The 18,656-nt window shown below is 36.5% G+C and overlaps 1 protein-coding gene across 10 annotated transcripts in view; it reads right to left on the reverse strand.

Moving 5' to 3' along the window:
• The window catches only part of Nrf1 (nuclear respiratory factor 1), a 137,651-nt gene that overhangs the window by 101,636 nt on the left and 17,359 nt on the right, over positions 1 to 18,656 (reverse strand). For 5 of the 10 annotated variants that reach the window (XM_076833294.2, XM_076833249.2, XM_076833238.2 and 2 more), the window contains exon 1: positions 17,696 to 18,305. The exons of 3 other annotated variants lie outside the window; for them this stretch is intronic. The gene's annotated coding sequence lies outside the window, so the exon portion shown is untranslated. Of the gene's footprint in view, positions 1 to 17,695; positions 18,306 to 18,656 lie in introns of those variants that run through there. 2 more of the 10 variants (XM_076833271.2, XM_076833288.2) reach the window with 2 other exon arrangements.

An 18,656-nucleotide genomic window follows, 5' to 3' on the forward strand; every position in this document is an offset into this window, starting at 1 on the left:
TTGCTTGATGAGGCAGTCTGAACAGCCAGCCTATCATTCATTTCTTGGTTTATTTCTCTCTTTGATCCACTGTGAAACTGAGGGCTAAAAATCCTTCTAAGTTTGGTGGTGACAATACCAATTGAGGCTTTTTAAACAATCAAATAACATATATAGAAACATATGGAAACATGCTATAGAAACATAAGGCAATACTTTGTCTCACGGTGGAGCAAGCAAGAGAAGCAAAGGAACAAACAATTGCTGCATACATTCATGAAACCATCCATTCAGATTCAAAGTGCCAGATCTTCAGGCAGTGTAATGGTCAATTTGAATGATTGAATTAAGAGTGGCTGGAGATTAAGAGACTTAAAGATGTGTCTGGGAATGATTCGCATGTGGGATAGCAAAGTGGAGACCCTTCCTAAGTGTGGGCAGCAAGGACCAATAGGATGGTGGCTTGGATGGAATAAAACTTGGAACAAGGAAGCAACAGTAGATGCTAACTTCATTCTTCTTCAACAGGTTCTTGATTACTGTTGTAATCACCTGAAGACATCAAAGCGGACTCTGCCAGTGATTCTACAGAAGGCTTCTGTCTCGGACTAGGGTAACACCACTGATCCCTCTTGTTCTGAAGCTTCAGCCACTTGGACTGTGTAGCTACTAGTTCCTGCCTGCAAACAGCCACTGTGGACTATCCAGCTTCTGGTCATGTAAGCCAACCTAATAAATCCTATTTTTATAATCATACTTCCTGTTGATTCTGTTCCTCTAGAGAACCCTGACTAATACATGCAGGAAGCTTCTGGTCTGATCAGAGACATACCATGTGAACTAAAGCATCAAAATGGCAGCCTGCTGGATGCAGAAAGCCCACATACATGTTTTGCTTGGCCTGCAATAGTTTTTGTTTGGTCACTGTTTAAATGTAAATGAATGGTCAAACATTTAAAAATTAGAAGATAATATAAAATTTCAGATTTCTGGCTTTTCTCAAAAACTCAGGAAAGTTGGGAACATCAGGAAGCAATACTGTATATAAAGCTCTGCTCTGTAGACTTCTTGGATTAAAAAAATATGTGTACAGTTCTGGGAACTAGGAATAAGGCTCAACGGTAGAGTGCCTCCCTAGCATGTGTTTTTGATCCCTAGCACTGGGGTGGGTGGTGGATAAAGGAAAACAATTCTGTCATTTGTTAGCCCAAAGCCTTATATCATTTTTCCATGTTGTCTCTTCTCATCTCCCACTTGATGAGAGGCAGCCTGAGCAGCCAGTCTATCCCTGTGTACCTCACTTTCTCTATTTGTAAAATGGTGATAATATATTAATACCTTCCTTATAAGATATTAAATGAAATGAAGTAAAGCACTCAGTAGAGTGCCCTATCAATAAATGCTAACCATTATTATTATTATTTCAGCCTGGCAACAACTGACTACAAAAGGGAGCAGACCCTGCTTGTTCCTTATCAACCAGCAAGTTCTCTTCAGGATGTTCACTCCTGGGCTGCCCTACTCATTTACAATGCCTGCCAGTCCACCCAACATCAGAGATTGCAACCCTAACAAAGACTTTGTAAGACAATGTATAAGTGCTAAGGAAGATAATGGAGGGAAGAGCAAGGCTCAAAGGAGAGGTCAGGTAAATAAATCATTCAACAAAATTTATTGAGGTCCAGATTCTAGGACAGAGACACTAATGATGAGCAAGAAGGCAGAGTCCCTAACCTCAAGGAACTTTAAAAAAAAGAAAAAAAATTTTTTTTTGTTTTTTGTTTTTTGTTTGGCAGTGCTGGGAATCAAACCCAGGGCTCACACATGCTACACAAACTACCACTGAGCTATAGGAACTTACATTCTGATAGCAGGAGCCCATAACAATAAAAATATAAAAGAATAAACAAGAATTTCAGAAAATAGTATGTGCTATGCCGAAGGTACCACAAAGCAATGTAATTGTTAGGCACATTTAATTTGCAACCTGAATGATGAAAGACAGCCGTGTGAAGGGCTTGGGAGAAACGTTTTCCAGGCAAAAGGGACCGCTAGAGCACGGTGAAAAGGAGGAGGAAGTGGAGATGAGAAGAGACAACATGGGAAAATGATGTAAGACTTTGGGAAGAATTTGGATTTAATACTGATCAGAAAAGATCTCTGGAGGCCCCACTGGCTGCTCTGAAAAGCCATCTTTGCATTGTTCCTGGGTCCAGCTCCCCACCCGCTGCAACCACCTCCAATCACCTCCGCCGCGCGCCTCCTCCTCCGCAGCGGACTCTGGCAGCTTTATCGCCAGAATCCCTGAACTCTAGTTTCCTTTTTAACCCACTGCATCGGATCACCGGCGTGCCCCACCATGTCAGATGCGGCGGTGGACACTAGCTCTGAAATCACCACCAAGGACTTAAAGGAGAAGAAGGAAGTTGTGGAGGAGGCAGAGAATGGAAGAGACGCCCCTGCTAATGGGAATGCTAATGAGGAAAATGGGGAGCAGGAGGCTGACAATGAGGTAGATGAAGAAGAGGAAGAGGGTGGTGAGGAAGAGGAGGAAGGTGATGGTGAGGAAGGGGATGGAGATGAAGATGAGGAGGCTGAGGCAGCTACGGGCAAATGGGCAGCTGAAGATGACGAGGATGATGATGTTGATACCAAGAAGCAGAAGACCGATGAGCATGACTAGACAGCAAAAAAGGAAAAGTTAAACTAAAAATAAAAGGCCACCGTGACCTATTCACCCTCCACTTCCTGTCTCAGAATCTAAACGTGGTCACCTTCGAGTAGAGAGGCCCGCCCGCCTGCCCACCACGGGCAGTGCCACCCGCAGGTGACGTGCGCTCTTCAATTTGCAAGAGAGGAGGAAAAAAGAACCAAAACTTCCAAGGCCCTGCTTTTTTTCTTAAAAGTACTTTTAAAAAGGAAAATTTGTATTTTTTATTTACATTTTATATTTTTGTACATATTGTTAGGGGTCAGCCATTTTTAATGATCTGGGATGACCAAACCAGCCTTTGGAGCGTTCTCTGTCCTACTTCTGACTTTACTTGTGGTGTGACCATGTTCATTATAATCTCAAAGGAGAAAAAAAAAACTTGTAAAAAAAAGCAAAAACAACAACAACAAAAAAAACAATCTTATTCCGAGCATTCCAGTAACTTTTTTTGTGTATGTACTTTAGCTGTACTATAAGTAGTTGGTTTGTATGAGATGGTTAAAAAGGCCAAAGATAAAAAGGTTTCTTTTTTTTTTTTTCCTTTTTTTGTCTATGAAGTTGCTGTTTATTTTTTTGGCCTGTTTGATGTATGTGTGAAACAATGTTGTCCAACAATAAACCGGAATTTTATTTTGCTGAGTTGTTCTTAAAAAAAAAAAAAAAAAAATCTCTGGAGGAGCCATGTTAGAGGTGCTGCTGAGGTTTGGCAGCATTCTGAGTAGAGAAAACAGTGCCACACAGGAGCACAAAAACCAACAGCTGGCGCGGGTAGGTGGGTGTTGGATGCTGGAGGCTTATGTGCTCTGTAAAGTAATATGTAGTTCCTCCTATAGTTCAGTGGTACCCAATATTATGAAGATCTCTTCCTAATGACACAAAAAGAACAAAAGAAAGTAAAAAAAAAAAAAAAAAAAAAAAAAAAAACCCTTGTAGTGCAGGAAAGACTTCAAGACTGCTTGTAATAGGTGGATGCAGTGGTACCAGCCTATAATTCCAGTCAGTTGGGAGGCTAAGGCAGAAGGATCGAAAATTCAAGGCCAGCCTCAGCAACTCATGGAGACCCTGTCTTTAAAAGGAAAATAGGACTAGGTTTGTGGCTTTGTGATTAAGCATTCCTAGGTTAAGCATCCCTAGTATCCCCACCCACTGCCAAAAAAAAAAAAAAAGACTGCTTGTGACTTTACAAGACAGTTGTACTTATTAAAAACAATAATGAGAAGAGTATATTACAAATAACTTGAAACTTAGTAAGCAGTGCTTTTGAGACAGCACCACCTATTCGACCTATAAACAACCACAGGTCACAAAAGCCCTCTGAATAACTCCCAGCCACCTTCATGGTTACATGATGGAAACATTGCTAAGGATGAATGGCTGCCTTGAGTTTTGCAAACATTCCAACTGTGTGAAGAATGGTTTAGGAAGGATTGAGGCTACAGGCAGTCAAACTAGACAGGTGACTAACTCAGTGGTCCATGAAGAAGACTAATAGGGGCCTGAAAGAACACAATGGAAACTGAAAGCTCCAGTGAAATGTTTATTTGGGTGGTAAAAACCCCCAAGGACTTGGTGAACTGGATGTGAACAGTAAGAAAAGGTTATGTTCAGCATGACTCCTACCTTCCGACTTCATTAACCAGGTTACAAACAAGAAAAGTGCAGATTTGCATTGGAAGATAGTACCTGATGGTCCTTTACAGGAGCTGCCCACTCATCAACAGAAGTGGGTAATGAAAGCAGAAAACACGAATAAAATTTACCAGAAAAATGTGTAAAGTGTGACAATAACAAAAGCAAGGAAACTTGGGGAATATTCAAAGGGATATATCGAAGGCAAGAGTATTGATAAAATGGAGATGTCAAAAGGAAAGATGAGAAGCAGGAAATGGTGTCCTGAAGCTAAAAGGGAGAGGTCAACAAGATCAAATGCAGTGAAAGAAGAAAAAGAATTGAATTGATGACTTGCGAAGAAGTTCATTCATTCACTCAACACATACATGAGAGTCACCTACTGTGTGTCAAACATTGATGCATTGAACACAAAATAAACCCTGACTTCTTGTATTTTATATCTGCCAGGTGGGAAATAAACTACAAACACACCAACAATAGTCTTTTTAGGAGCAATAAGTGCCAAGGGAAAATATAATGAAGCTGTATTAGGGAGATAGGGCAGGGAAGGGTACTAGTAAGAGAATGCCTTTCTGACAAGCCATCTGAACTCAAATCTGCAGGAAGTAAGGGAGACAGCATGAAATACTACGGCAAAGTGTTCTTGCAGGTAGCAAGAACATCACATGCCAAGACACTGAGGCAGAAGTGCACTTAAAGTGACAGAGGAACAGCAAAATGGGTCTTGTGCCTGAAGGCACTAAGCTTGAGAGGAGTAGCAGGTGAGGTCAGAGACATTACCTGGAGTCAGGCTTGTAGGACCTTGAGGGTCACTTAAAACTGTTGGATTTTACCCAGAATGAGATGGAAAGGCTTCAGAAAGTTTTGAGAAGGGGAGAGATATGATCTGATTTACATTTTTAAAGGGTTACTTAGGGTGGTAGATAAGAACAGACTAAGGGAGGGGGGAGAATGGAAGCAGACACAAATTATAAAGCTACTGAAAGATGAGTGTGGCTTGGACCATGGAATAATAGAAGTGGTAAAAACCACTGATATTTTGCATGTTTGGAAGATAAAGATGCCAAGATTTCCAGATGATTTGAATGAAAGGCAGAATGAAAAAGAGGAGTCAAGAATGACTCAAAAAGTTTTTGATTTGAGCAACTGGATGAATATCTATCATTTTCCCAAGACAGTAATGGTTGTCAGAAAAACAGCTTAGATGCTGACTAGATGACTATATCTAAATGGAAATGCTGAGCAGAATGTGAATTGGCGGCTTATTTTTGTTTTGTTTTTCCTAGCTACTTTTAGGCCCTGTTTTAAAGAACACAATTAAGAATTAAACTTGTGTTAGGCGCAGTGGTGCATGACTATAATCACCAGCTTTGGAAGCTGAGGCAGGATTGTGACAGCAAGGTGCTAAGCAGTTCAGTAAGACCCTGTCTCCAAATAAATAAAATACAATGTAGGGCTGGAGATGTGGCTCAGTGATTGAGTGCCCCTGAGTTCAATTCCTGGTACCCCCCCGCAAAAAAAAAAGAATTATACTTGTATTTTGAAAAATGTTAAGTTCAACTTTATCTAGGATCATTAGTTTTTCAAATCACTTATAGAACTATCATTGTTGCCAGACACAGTAGTGCATGCTTATAAAACCCAGTGACTCTGGAGGGTGAGGCAGGAAGAGTACAAATTTGAAGCCAGGTTCAGCAACTTAGACCCTGTCTCAAAAAATAAGGTCTGTAGGGATACTGCCACATCAATGATCATAGCGGCACAATTTACAATAGCTAGACTGTGGAACCAACCTAGATGCCCTTCAATAGATGAATGGATAAAAAAAAAAAAAATGTGGCATCTATACACAATGGAGTATTACACAGCACTAAAAAATGACAAAATCATAGAATCTGCAGGGAAATGGATGGCATTAGAGCAGATTATGCTAAGCGAAGCTAGCCAATCCTTAAAAAACAAATGCCAAATGTCTTCTTTGATATAAAGAGAGCAACTAAAAACAGAACAGGGAGGAAGAGCATGAGGAAAAGATTAACATTAAACAAAGATGAGTGGGGGGAGAGAAAGGGAGAGAGAAGGGAAAGCATATGGAAATGGTAGGAGACCCTCAATGTTACACAAAATTACATATAAGAGGTTGTGAGGAGAAAGGGGGGGGAACAAGGGAGAGAACTGAACAACAGCAGATGAGGTAGAGAGGGAAGATGGGAGGGGAGGGGAGGGGAGGGGGGATAGTAGGGGATAGGAAAGGTAGCAGAATACAACAGTCACTAATATGCCATTATGTAAAAATGTGAGTGTGTAACCGATGTGATTCTGCAATTTGTATTTGGGGTAAAAATGGGAGTTCATAATCCAATTGAGTCAAATGTATGAAAGATGATATATCACGAGCTTTGTAATGTTTTGAACAACCAATAAAAAAAAAAATAAGGTCTGTGGATACAGCTTGGTGGTAAGGCACTGGGTTCAATGCCCAGTACCAGGATGCAGGGGGCACTGTTAACTTTTTTTATGGTAACAGCACTAGATCACAATTACATATTTTATTTGTTTGCTATTTTCTTTAAGGATGTCAAGACAGTCCACCAAAACAAGGTAGCTACACAAATGCTGGAGAGATTAAAGAATGTGTTCTGCAAATTACTATAAAAATATTCCCCCTCCCTCCATCCTTTTCTGGGGCAGGGGAGGAGGGATACTAGAGATTGAACCCAGGGGCGCTTTACCACTGGCCATATCCTTAGCCCTTTCTAATGTTTATTTTGACACAGGGTATCAATAAGTTGCTGAGGCTGGTTTCAAACTTGTAATCCTCCCGACTCAGCCTCCAGAGCTGCTGGGATTACAGGTATGCACCACTGTGCCTGGTGTTCTCTTCCTTCTTTATAAGAGATAATTGTATTGTAAGCAGAAGGGGGAAAATGCCAGAACTTGGAGTTAACAATGTCTGCTTTTGATTTCTCATTATAGACTTTATTTTTATTTTTATTTTTTTTTTGGTACTGGGTATTGAACCCAGGGCCTTGTGTGTACAAGGCAAGCACTCTACCAACCGAGCTATATCCCCAGCCCTTGATTTCTCATTATAAAAGCTTGGGAAAATACATAAACTCTGAGCCTGTTTCATCTATGAAACTGAGAATGATAATGCCTGTCTTACAGGGTATTAATAGTAGTAACAGCTTACATTTATTGAGCCCTTATTATGTGCTAGGCACTTATTCTAAGTACTTTTACATATACAATCTCATGTAATATTTGCAACTCTGTGAGGTATTATGATGGTGACACACGACATGACAGTGAGGTTAAGTAACTGTTTTAGGGCACCCTGGAAGTGAATGGCACAAAAAATTTTAAGCTTTAGCAATGTGCATGGTGCTTTATATTTTAAGATATTTTCACATTTTATTTTTCAAAGTTGGTATAGCACAGAATTAGATTAAACAATGTAGAATTACTTTTTGTAGGTTCAAAATAAACATTAGCTATTTCAAATGGTTAAACCTTGACTATTATGCTATACCACTTTAAATAAATGAAATGTGAGGGCTGGGGATATAGCTCAATGGTAGAGCGCCTGTCTAGCATGTGAAAAGCCCTGAGTTTGATTCCCAGGACTGTAAAAAATAAAAGGATAAAGGAAAGAAAGAAGTGTGAAAATGTTTAACTGTAAAGTACTATATAATAATAAATGGAACTAGACTAAGAGGTATAAACACAATTGTGAAACTGGAAATGTTAAAGAGAACAGACAATAGAGAAATCCATTCAAATTACATATCAATTGATAATCAAGTCAATCAAAAAGTTCCTTATACACCCAGCCCAGGTTTCCATCTGCAGCCTTGGTACTTTAGAGGCTTAATCGTCTGACCAGTATGGAAACAATCTCAAGCTGGCATCCTTTTCCCTATGGCACTCATTGTATAAATTTGTTTATTTATTATCTTCTTTCTCATCCCACTAGAGAGTAGGCTCATGGTAGCAAAGATTTTTCTGTTTTATTCAGTGTTTTATCCCTATACCTAGAACTGTTCAAGGCTCACTATAAGCACTCATATTCAAGGGTTGAAGGAACAAGAAATTATAACATCCCAAACTACTTGGACAAGAAAACAAATATATGAAATACATGCGAAGACAAAGATAAATAGTACCTAAGTACTTAAAAAAATTTTTTGTAGTTGTAGATGGACAAAGTGCCTTTATTTATTTTTATGTGATACTAAGGATCAAATCCAGTGTCTCACACATGCTAGACAAGTGCTCTGCCACAGAGCTACAGCCCCAGCCCCTAAATACTTTAATGTAAATAACAAACCTTTCTAAAGGATTTAAGATATAAATGGTTCCTACCCATAACAAACACTTCGAAAAGTATCAGACATATAAATTTGAACTGTACCCATTCAAAAAAAATTAATATCTCCATATCTACTTTGTAACTCATTAAAATAAATTATTTTGAATTATTAAACAATATTAAATTTAGGATAGTGTGTGGGGGGGAGGTGCCTGTCTTACTTTCAGATAAGGAAAGGAAGAGAAAAGTAAAAAAGCACACATTTCAAGACTGAATGAAATTTAGGAATGTAAAACTAAAACAACTTCACCAAAAATAAGGAACATCTCCATTTTAGAATTTGTTTAACCTATAAAAGATATCCCTAAACTCAAAGAGGCATAGATTGCTAAAATGTTACCCTAGGTTTCTAAAGAAACTAAAACTGCTTAAATCCATTTACAACACTGTATTTCCAATTTTAAAAACTGCCATAACTGAATGTTTTATCGGTTTAGAATATGTATTTTAAAAAGTATAGAGCACTGTACAAGGGAAAGAAAATAATTATCCTATGATGATAAAAAATATTTCTTCTCACTACCATTTTCTCAATGTGATCTTTGATGAAATTCTTAAAAACAGAAGGGGAAAAAGAGGCCATCAAATATAATTTACCATATACATTTATCAGCAGCCGCTTGGGCCTGGCCACAATGGGCGTCCTGCAGCTGGCTGTCAAAAAACCAAAAGCTGCTTGTCACCCACCTTACTGGTCTCTTAGAACTAAGCTCACTTGGGTCAAAACAAATCAACTGCCTTTCTCACCAGCAGTAATATGCTAAAATAATAGTGTCACGGATAATTCAGGCTGCCAAGATTTTGTTCTTCAGAAAAGACTTGTAACTATTAAAGGGAACATTAAATTAGAGCTATTGCTAAAAGAAAAGGGCTATCTCCATCTGTAGCTTGCCTGGGATAACATTTACTGGGGTCTTGGTATGTAGTAAAACCAGAGGAAAGAGAAGAAACCGGAAAAAGCAACATATATCATAGTATCCTCAAAGAGTGGCCATTTGAAAAACACAATGAGTATGCCCGTACCGATGCATAAGTAAAACTAGGGTTATGCTTTATAACAGATTCCCTGTATTGTGTATGACAGAATATTGGCTTTTAATGAAGCTACAAATTATTAAAACAGAAGACAATTACAGAAGTCTTAAAGGATAAAGTTGACCTGATCGTATTGACATAGAAAAATATCCACAATGTTAGAAAATGGAAAAACCAATGATAAAATCTGCTAGAATGAGTATGGTCTTTTTTTTAAGTATGGATATGACTATGAACAAACAAAATAATCTAGAAAGACACACAGAAACTGTTAAGAATGCTTTTTTTTTTTGTCTATGCAGAATAGAATTTTGAATTATAAAGGTTTTTTTGGAAAGTAATTACATACTTAGTATTTTAAAGTGAGATAGAAATCTAAGTATGTAATTACTTTCCTAATAGTGGCTATTTCCAGTTTTGGGAAAGAAAAAAAAAAAAAGATAAACACTTCTCTTCACCTAATAAAAAAATCTGAGGTGTCCAAACTCAGGGAGTCAGAGACATAGTGATCTTCAAAGTGGCCCAATGTCCTTTGGGAAACAATTTCTTTCTTTTTTTCCCTCTTTTTAAACAAAGTTCTTTCTTTAAATAGACTCCTCTATGGAACTTCAAAAGTATAAATAAAAGTGGAACTTCTCCTGTGAGTGGGGTATGGGAACTATGGAGAGCAATGACCATTCTTCTTCCTTACCCCCTGCAGTACTGCTGAGACTCCCTAGAAGGCCACAGATCACATCAATTAAGTACTTCTTTGTGCAGTTGGGAAACTGGATCCCAGCCTATTAAGACATCTGTCTTAGTGATTAGCCTAAGGTCATTTTATCTTAGAAATTACAAATACATTGGGCCTTGGAGCTTTTTCATACAAAAAGTTTAGAGAAAACTGAAAGCACCCATGAATTGGCTCCAAAATATCAAAAGAATACTGCATAATTAAAACTAATAAACTAATAAAAACTATTAAATGTCAAAAAAATAAAGAATCATAATGGTTTTTTGAAGTTCTACATGATTCAAGCATATCACATTCCTTGATGGCTTTGCAGATGTATGTTTTTCTATTGAGTTCATGTTTAGCCAAACGTATCCGCTGAGGTAATGGAAGCAGCCACTGAGAAAGGTAGATGGAAAAAAAAAAAAAAACAGTACCAAGGGGCAGTTTGTGAAGGTATGTTCACCAAGTAGACAGGTAACTAGTAAAGTCTACCCTTAGGGATAAAATCAATTCCAAAATGGCTCCAATAGCCTAGAATAATATGAATATCTAACATAATGGGAGGGGGCAGAGTAAAGGGGATTGAACGCAGGTTGCTTAACCACTGAGCCACATCCCCAGCCCTTTTTTATTTTTTTTTAATTTTTTAATATTTATTTTTTAGTTGTAATTGGACACAATACTTTTATTTCACTTATTTATTTTTATGTGGTGCTGAGGATCGAACTCAGGGTCTTGCAGGTGCAAGGCGAGCACCCTACCCCTGAGCCACAACCCCAGCCCCCTTTTTTTTTTAATTTTTTAGAATTTGATGGACCTTTATTTTATTTGTTTATTTATATGTGGTGCTGAGAGTCGAACCCAGTGCCTCACACATGCTAGGCAAATGCTCTACCACTAAGCCACCACCCCAGCCCCCCTTTTTTCTATTTTTAGTGTTTTGCTAGGTCGCTGAGGCTGGCTCAAAATTGTGATCCTCCTGCCTCAGCCTTCTGAGTTGCAAGGATTACATGTGTGCCATCATGCCTGGCTCATAATTTTTTTCCCAGTGCTGGGGATCAAACCCAGGTCTTTGAGCACACTGGGCAAGTGTTTTACCACTGAGCCTCTGGATAAATTTTAATAGACATGAACATATCATTTCTGAACTTTGGTCTCTGAAGAAAAATATAGATGATGAGCTTATGTCATCATCACGGAAAGAAAAAAATCAGGGGGAACTGATTCACACTAAACTTAGTATGGAAAGAAGCATTACAAGCAAAACACACAAAATGTAGATAACAACCAACTTGTATTTAGTGCTGAGTACTATACTTTTCAAAGATGTAGAAAAACCCCATTATATTTCATTGGGACTATGAAAAGGCCCAGTATTATAAGGAATAGCTGGAAGAAATAAGAGATGTTTAAATCTAGAAAAAGGACTCTTCCTGAAAAGGATCATTCTCATTAAAATACTACTACAAGGAAGAGGAAGTAGACAATTTGGAACCCTAATAAAAGAAATGGATGAGAAGTTAAGGTGGGGCTGAATTCAGAACAACAGATTATTTTTCTAACAGGAGTGTGAAGACATGGTGAGTTGTCAGAAGTAATGAATTAGTTCTCCCACCACTAGATGTCTTCATGCAAATACCAGACAACCACTTGGGGGCACTGGAGACATGGCTCTTGCATGCATCCTGGCTCCAACTAGCATACACAAAGATAGCAAAGTCATTTCATTCTAGGAGATTCTGAACTATGAGATCCACAAGCTTATAACAGAAAGAAAAACTGGATCAGGTCATTTGGCCATAATTCTACAACAGTTAGGGGTATGGAGAAATATACCCACAAAAGGAATTATAAAACAGCAAAAAACTAAATTTTGGATTATAAAGAGGTTTTTGCTATTCTACAGATTTCTTTCTCACTATAACAGAAGCTTAGGGGTAGAGAAATGTAGGGGAAAAACCCTATTATATCATAGTATTAAAAATTATTAACAAATTACAAAGGAAAGCAGGTTTTAGTAACATACCACTCCCTTATTTCTATTTCTTTAGATTATACATCATGAAACTAATAATCCAATGTGTTACCTAATGCTGCAATCTCAACCATATCTACAACACAGCCAAGAGAACCTTGGGAAGGACTTTAGTTTTGTCTTACTTTGCCTTTTAAATGTGTACATTATTCCAACAAGTGTAGTCCTCTGATTTCCAAAGCAGGAGAAACAGTATAATACAGTAAAGAGAGTAGGAGCAATATGGAAGAAGGAAAAGATAGACAAATACAACATAAAACACACAAGAACAAAGTACAACCAACCAGTATTATTTATGTAGGAAATACCAGTCCTACTAACCTCAATTTCTTGGAAGAACAACATCCTATCACAAGGCAATCATTCCTTTATGTACCTGAAAAATGTGTTTTGAAAAGCATGTGCAAGCTAAAAGTGCATGTCAGCCATCTTGAAAGGCAGTGGGGCAGTTTCTTACAAAACTAAATATACTTTTATCACATGATCCAACAATTGCACTCCTTGGTATTTACCCAAATGAGTTGAAATCTTATATCCATACAAAAACCAACACACAAATATTCAAAGCAACTTTATTCATAATTGCAAAAAATAAAACAAAAACTTGGAAGCAACCAAGATGTCCTTCAGTAGGTGAATGGATAAACCATAGTACATCCATACAATGGGACATTACATTCGGCGCTAAAAAGAAAATAAGCTATCAAGCCATGAAGACATGGAAGAAACTTACTTCTAAGAGAAAGAAGTCAATCTGAAATGGTTACAAATGTATGATTCCAACTATATGACATTTCAGAAAAGGTAAAACTATGGAGACAGTAACAAGATCAGTGGCTGCCAAGGGTTTGCAAGTAAGGAGGGAAGGAGAGTATAGGAGATTTTTAGGGTAGTGAAACCATTCTGAATGATACTGTAACTATGATAGATATACCAATATGCATTTGTCAAAACCCATAGACAGCAACACAAAGAAAGAAATCCAATGTAAACTATGAGTTTTAGTTAATATCAGCTAATTGACTGTAACAAATTTACATTAAAGTAAGATGTTAAGGGAAACTGGGGATAGCAGAATAGAGTTTTTAAAACATTCCCATTAGAAATCATAGTAAATGTGGAGTAGAGGGTTTTTCAACTGCAGTCAGGAACTCTTCCAATAATTTCACCATGATGCTGAATATTTTTAGTTATATAGTGTTATCATTTATATATAATAGTTTATACATAAGTATATTCTTAAAATACAGTTTACATATAATATGTACATTATTTAGTTAATAATCATATAACTGTTTAACACATGCACATAAAGGATGTACTGGCAGGAAGAGACTGAAGAGATCAGGAGGGTGGGTCAGCTTCATCCAATGAAGAGACAAGGCTGCTGGTGGCCTTTCCCACTACTGCCATTGGTGAGAACTGCCTTTAGATTTTATCATGCTCTTCCAACTCCCTCCTTGCAGTGGCATGGGATGCTGATAAAGATCTAACTAAAGGTGCACAAGAGGCTAACAGAAATCTCAACAGAGTTCAGTCATCAGTGCTTTTCATGGTGATGTTGAGTTGACAAGAAAAGATAAAATTATAAGTAGTACATAGTATTACAGTTTAAACAGAACAATGATACTCATCATAGGCTTCTTTTCCAATTTTTTTCCATTAAAAATGGTTAAAAACAAAATAGCTCTAAATGTTTAAAGAGATAAGTGTCATCTACCTGGTAACTACGCTTATTAGAAAAATCTTTTAATTTTTAAGACACACTAAACAACATGATCCACCTCTTCCCAGATGCCACCTATATGGTGCTTCTATACTAAGAAATAAATCATCAATATCTATGTATATCTGATATGCGTATTCATCCATATTCTTTCCTTATTCAACTAGGAATCAACTAAACCGGGATTATAGTCTTTATATGGCTGTTTTACAATTTTATGCAATCTGTAAAACACGATCCCTTTGATATTAAAAGGTACCAAAAGTATACACACAAAAGTTGGAAATGAGGAAGTGAAGGAAAAAAATATCAAATGTGATATTTCTGGATGGTAGGTTTACAAATTTTTGTCATCTTCCTACTTTATTTTTAAGATGCCTTACAAAATTATTTTCACATGCCGTTATATTAGATATTAATAGCATTTAAAATGAGTATAACTACACGTATCAATAAAATTTAACCACTTATATAAAGTTTTAAAAGATATAAAACAATATACTTTTTCTATGGATATATATTTATATGGATATATATATATCCATAGAAAATACAGTTTACATATAATATGTACATTATTTAGTTTATAATCATATATATATTAAAAGTTTGTAGACATGCAGGGGAATAAAATATAGGTTGAGTATCTCTTGTTCAAAATGTTTGAGGCCAGAAGTGCTTTAGATTTTGAAATATTTGCATATACATAACAAGACACCTTGGAAATGGGACCCAAGTCTAAATATGAAATTAATGTTTCATACTTCCTTATACAAATAGCCTGAAATTAATTTTATATAATATTTTTATAATGTGCCCGTGTTTTGACAGTGACATGAGATCAGATGTGGCAACCTAGAACTTACAAACACACAGGATTTTTATTTACTTTTCTTAAAAGTGTCCATACTGACAAATGACTACATTGGCGATGTCTCAGAGAAATTCATTTACTTTAATAATTAAAGAATTATTATTTTCCTGGTTATCAGACAGTTTATCATTGTGGTATGCTATGCCAACTAGGTAGAAGTACAATGAAACATTAAATAGGTTTCTCCCTAAAATCAAGTTTCTGAGAAACATTCAGATATATTCTAGGATATACATGAGTTTGCTATACAGTCTCACTCAATTTTATTTAAAAAAAAAAATTACAAAAATTAAATAGCTCACAAAAATGTCTCTTATTCATAAAGGCAAAAACTTCAGTTCAAATATTGTCTCAAATTCAAGATAATATTTCAATATAAAAAATTTGTTTGGGGGGCTAGAGTTGCGGCTCAGTAGGAGAGCACTTTCCTGGAATGTGAGGCCCTGGGTTCAATCCTCAGCATTGCATATAAATAAATAAATAAATAAATAAATAAATAAGATCCATTGACAACTAAAAGTTATTTAATTTTTTGTTGTTGTTGTTGTTCAACATAAGATGAGTGATTTGTTGGTCCTCAGCATTTAACATTGTTGATTTTTTTCTTCAGTACTCAGAATTGTTCCCAGGGCCAGTCTACCACTGAGCAAACCCAGCATCCCTTTTTAAAAATTTCTGAGATGAGGTCTCTTTAAATTGCCCAGGCCGACCTCAAACTAGTCTCTAGCCTCTAGTCTCTAGCCTCCAGCCTCTAGTCTCAGGATCCCCACATAAACGGGATTACAGGTTTATACCATCCTCCCCACCCCCACCCCCGCCTGATATTGATTTAAAATCCATTTAAGACAAAAATGGGGTCAAAGTTCAAAATTCCTACAACAGTTTTGTGTTAAAACTATTTTAAAGGTATTCTAAGTATTTGATGTGACCATTCCCTTTAATTTATTTCCTTTTAAAAGAACAGAAAACCAATAACCCCCGTTTTAAAGCAATGTCCTAAACTAATCTTACACTTTAATTCCCATGAGGATGAAATAATATGACAATTTACCTTGTGTGGTCAGACTTTCTTATTTGGGAAGCAATTTCCTCAAATTCAAAGAATATAAAAAGTTACAGAAAAAGGTTTCCTTGAACCAACTTCCCCCAACAAGAAGAAAAGAAAAGAAAAAGAGAGAGGAAAGAAGAAAGCAAGTCCAACATATTGAATATGAATTAGAAGAGGAACAACAAAATTTATTTAACTCACAAGGGAAAATGAAATTATTTGTTCATATTTTACATTCTGTAGTCCACTTTGAAAAAATAAAATCAAGCACAGCAGTGACCTATTGAAATTGAAATTTGCTTTTCAGATTAAATCCATCCTATTTAGAATCCTCTTTTACACCACTAAAGACAAAAAGCAGAGGACTCACTAACAGCAACCTAACAAGGTTCAAAGTGTTAGCTCTGTAGGTACTATCACCTTATATTGAGTTCTTTATTTCATCATTTGCATTGCCAACACATATCACCTACATTCCATTTGTTCACTTTATTCTCACAATATCTGTGGAAAAGCTGCTCGATCAAACTGCCTGGATGGACATCAGTCTACATAATTTCATTCACCAAATTTTGACGTTTAAATGCCAGCATATCACATTCATTAAGTAAATATTCTTTGAGCACCTTTTCCATGTCACGTTCTGGATCAGGAACTGCAGGAAAACATCAATAGCAGTTCTCAAAGTGAACCATGAAACCCTGGGTGTCCCTCAGACTCTCAAGGGATCCATGAGATCTACATCATTTTCATAATAATTAAAAGCTAGTTGCCTTTCCCCCCACTGTGTTTATATTTACACTTATGATACAAAGCAATGGTGGGGTAAAACTACTGACAGCACAATTTAAGATAACAGCTACTAACTACTATAGTAGGCACAATATAGTAGCTATTATACTCTTCACCATCATGTGCTCACAAAAATAAGGCAGTTTATTTTATTTATGAATGGGCTCAATGAATGAGTAAAATTGATAATTTTATTAAATATTCACCCTTGAGTTCATGTCTTTCTTATTCTGTTCAACAAACAGAACATGCACAAAGTATTTCTGTTACATGTAGAAGTATGATGATGGTCACAAAAATATGGGCACCATTCTCTGAATCAAGCTAAAATTAGCTACTTTTTTCTTGAAGGAATATTATTTTTACTTGAAAGAGTGGTTGTCACACAAATTATATGATCAGACCTGGGTATTTGACATTTTCTCAAAAATTAAAAGTCAGCCTGTCACTAGCAATATTTGTTGTCAATGATGAAATTTGATATTTTAAGTGATAATTAGAATTCTGGAAAACTTATCTGCCACAGTGAGCTTGATAGCTTTTCATTACTTAAAAGGCTTTTCTTATGAAATCAGTTGGTAATATTAATATGATTTCTGCATCAGCATTTAGAAGATCTGTACAACTCAGTGAACTAATACTTTCCAATGACCAATGTTACAATATTACAAAATCATGCATAGGTTAAAAGAGCCATTCAAAGTGCATGACAAACCAGTAAGTTTGGGCATAACAGAGTACAGTTATGGTTTCATATTCCATATTACAACTCACCTTTAAAGAAATTACTGCTGAGGCTGGGGCTGGGGCTCAATGGCAGAGTGCTTGCCTAGCATGTGTGAGGCACTGGGTTCGATCCTTAGCACCACAAAAAAATAAACAAATAAATAAAGACATTCTATCCAACAATAACTACCAAAAAAAAATTTTTTTTTTTTTTTAAGAAAGGAAGAAAGAAAGAGAGAAATCACTGCTGATGAGTTTGGGCATAACATCAAAGAACAAGAAGCATAAAAAACTAAAATGGAGGGCTGGGGATGTGGCTCAAGTGGTAGCACACTCACCTAGCATGCGTGAGGCACTGGGTTCAATTCTCACCACCACATAAATGTAAAATAAAGATATTGTGTCCACCTAAAACTAAAAAATAAATATTAAAAAAAAATCTAAAATGGTTCTTAAGATACTCCTCTTTTCTAACTACACATTTGGTATGAGAAGATCTTTTTTTTTACTTTAACCAAATCAACATTCTGCAGCAAAATGAGTGCAAAAGTAGGTATGAGAATCCACCTATTTCCTCTCAAACCAGACATTAAAAAGATTTGTAAAAACTGAAAACAAAATCTCACTAACTTGTTTCAGAAAATTTCTTTTTTTTTTTTTTTTTGGTACCAGGGATTTTTTTTTTTTTTTTTTTTTTTTTTGGTACCAGGGATTTAACTAAGGGGCCCTCAAACACTGCACCACATCCCCAGCCGTTTTGTATTTCACTTAAGAGACTGCTGAGTTGCTTAAGGCCTCTCTAAATAGCTGAGGCTGACTTTGAAATAGTGATCCTCCTGCCTCAGCCTCCTGAGATACTAGTATTATAGGCATGCACCACCACACTGGCTATAGAAACACCTTTCAACATGCAGTAAATTTACTATTATCTTAAAATCAATTAATGAACATTTTTAAAATTTCTTAGTCTTAATATCTGTAGTCAACATATACAAAAGCCCTTTAAAGT

Source organism: Callospermophilus lateralis, chromosome 1, assembly GCF_048772815.1.
Source record: "Callospermophilus lateralis isolate mCalLat2 chromosome 1, mCalLat2.hap1, whole genome shotgun sequence".
NCBI classification, from domain to species: Eukaryota; Metazoa; Chordata; class Mammalia; order Rodentia; family Sciuridae; genus Callospermophilus; species Callospermophilus lateralis.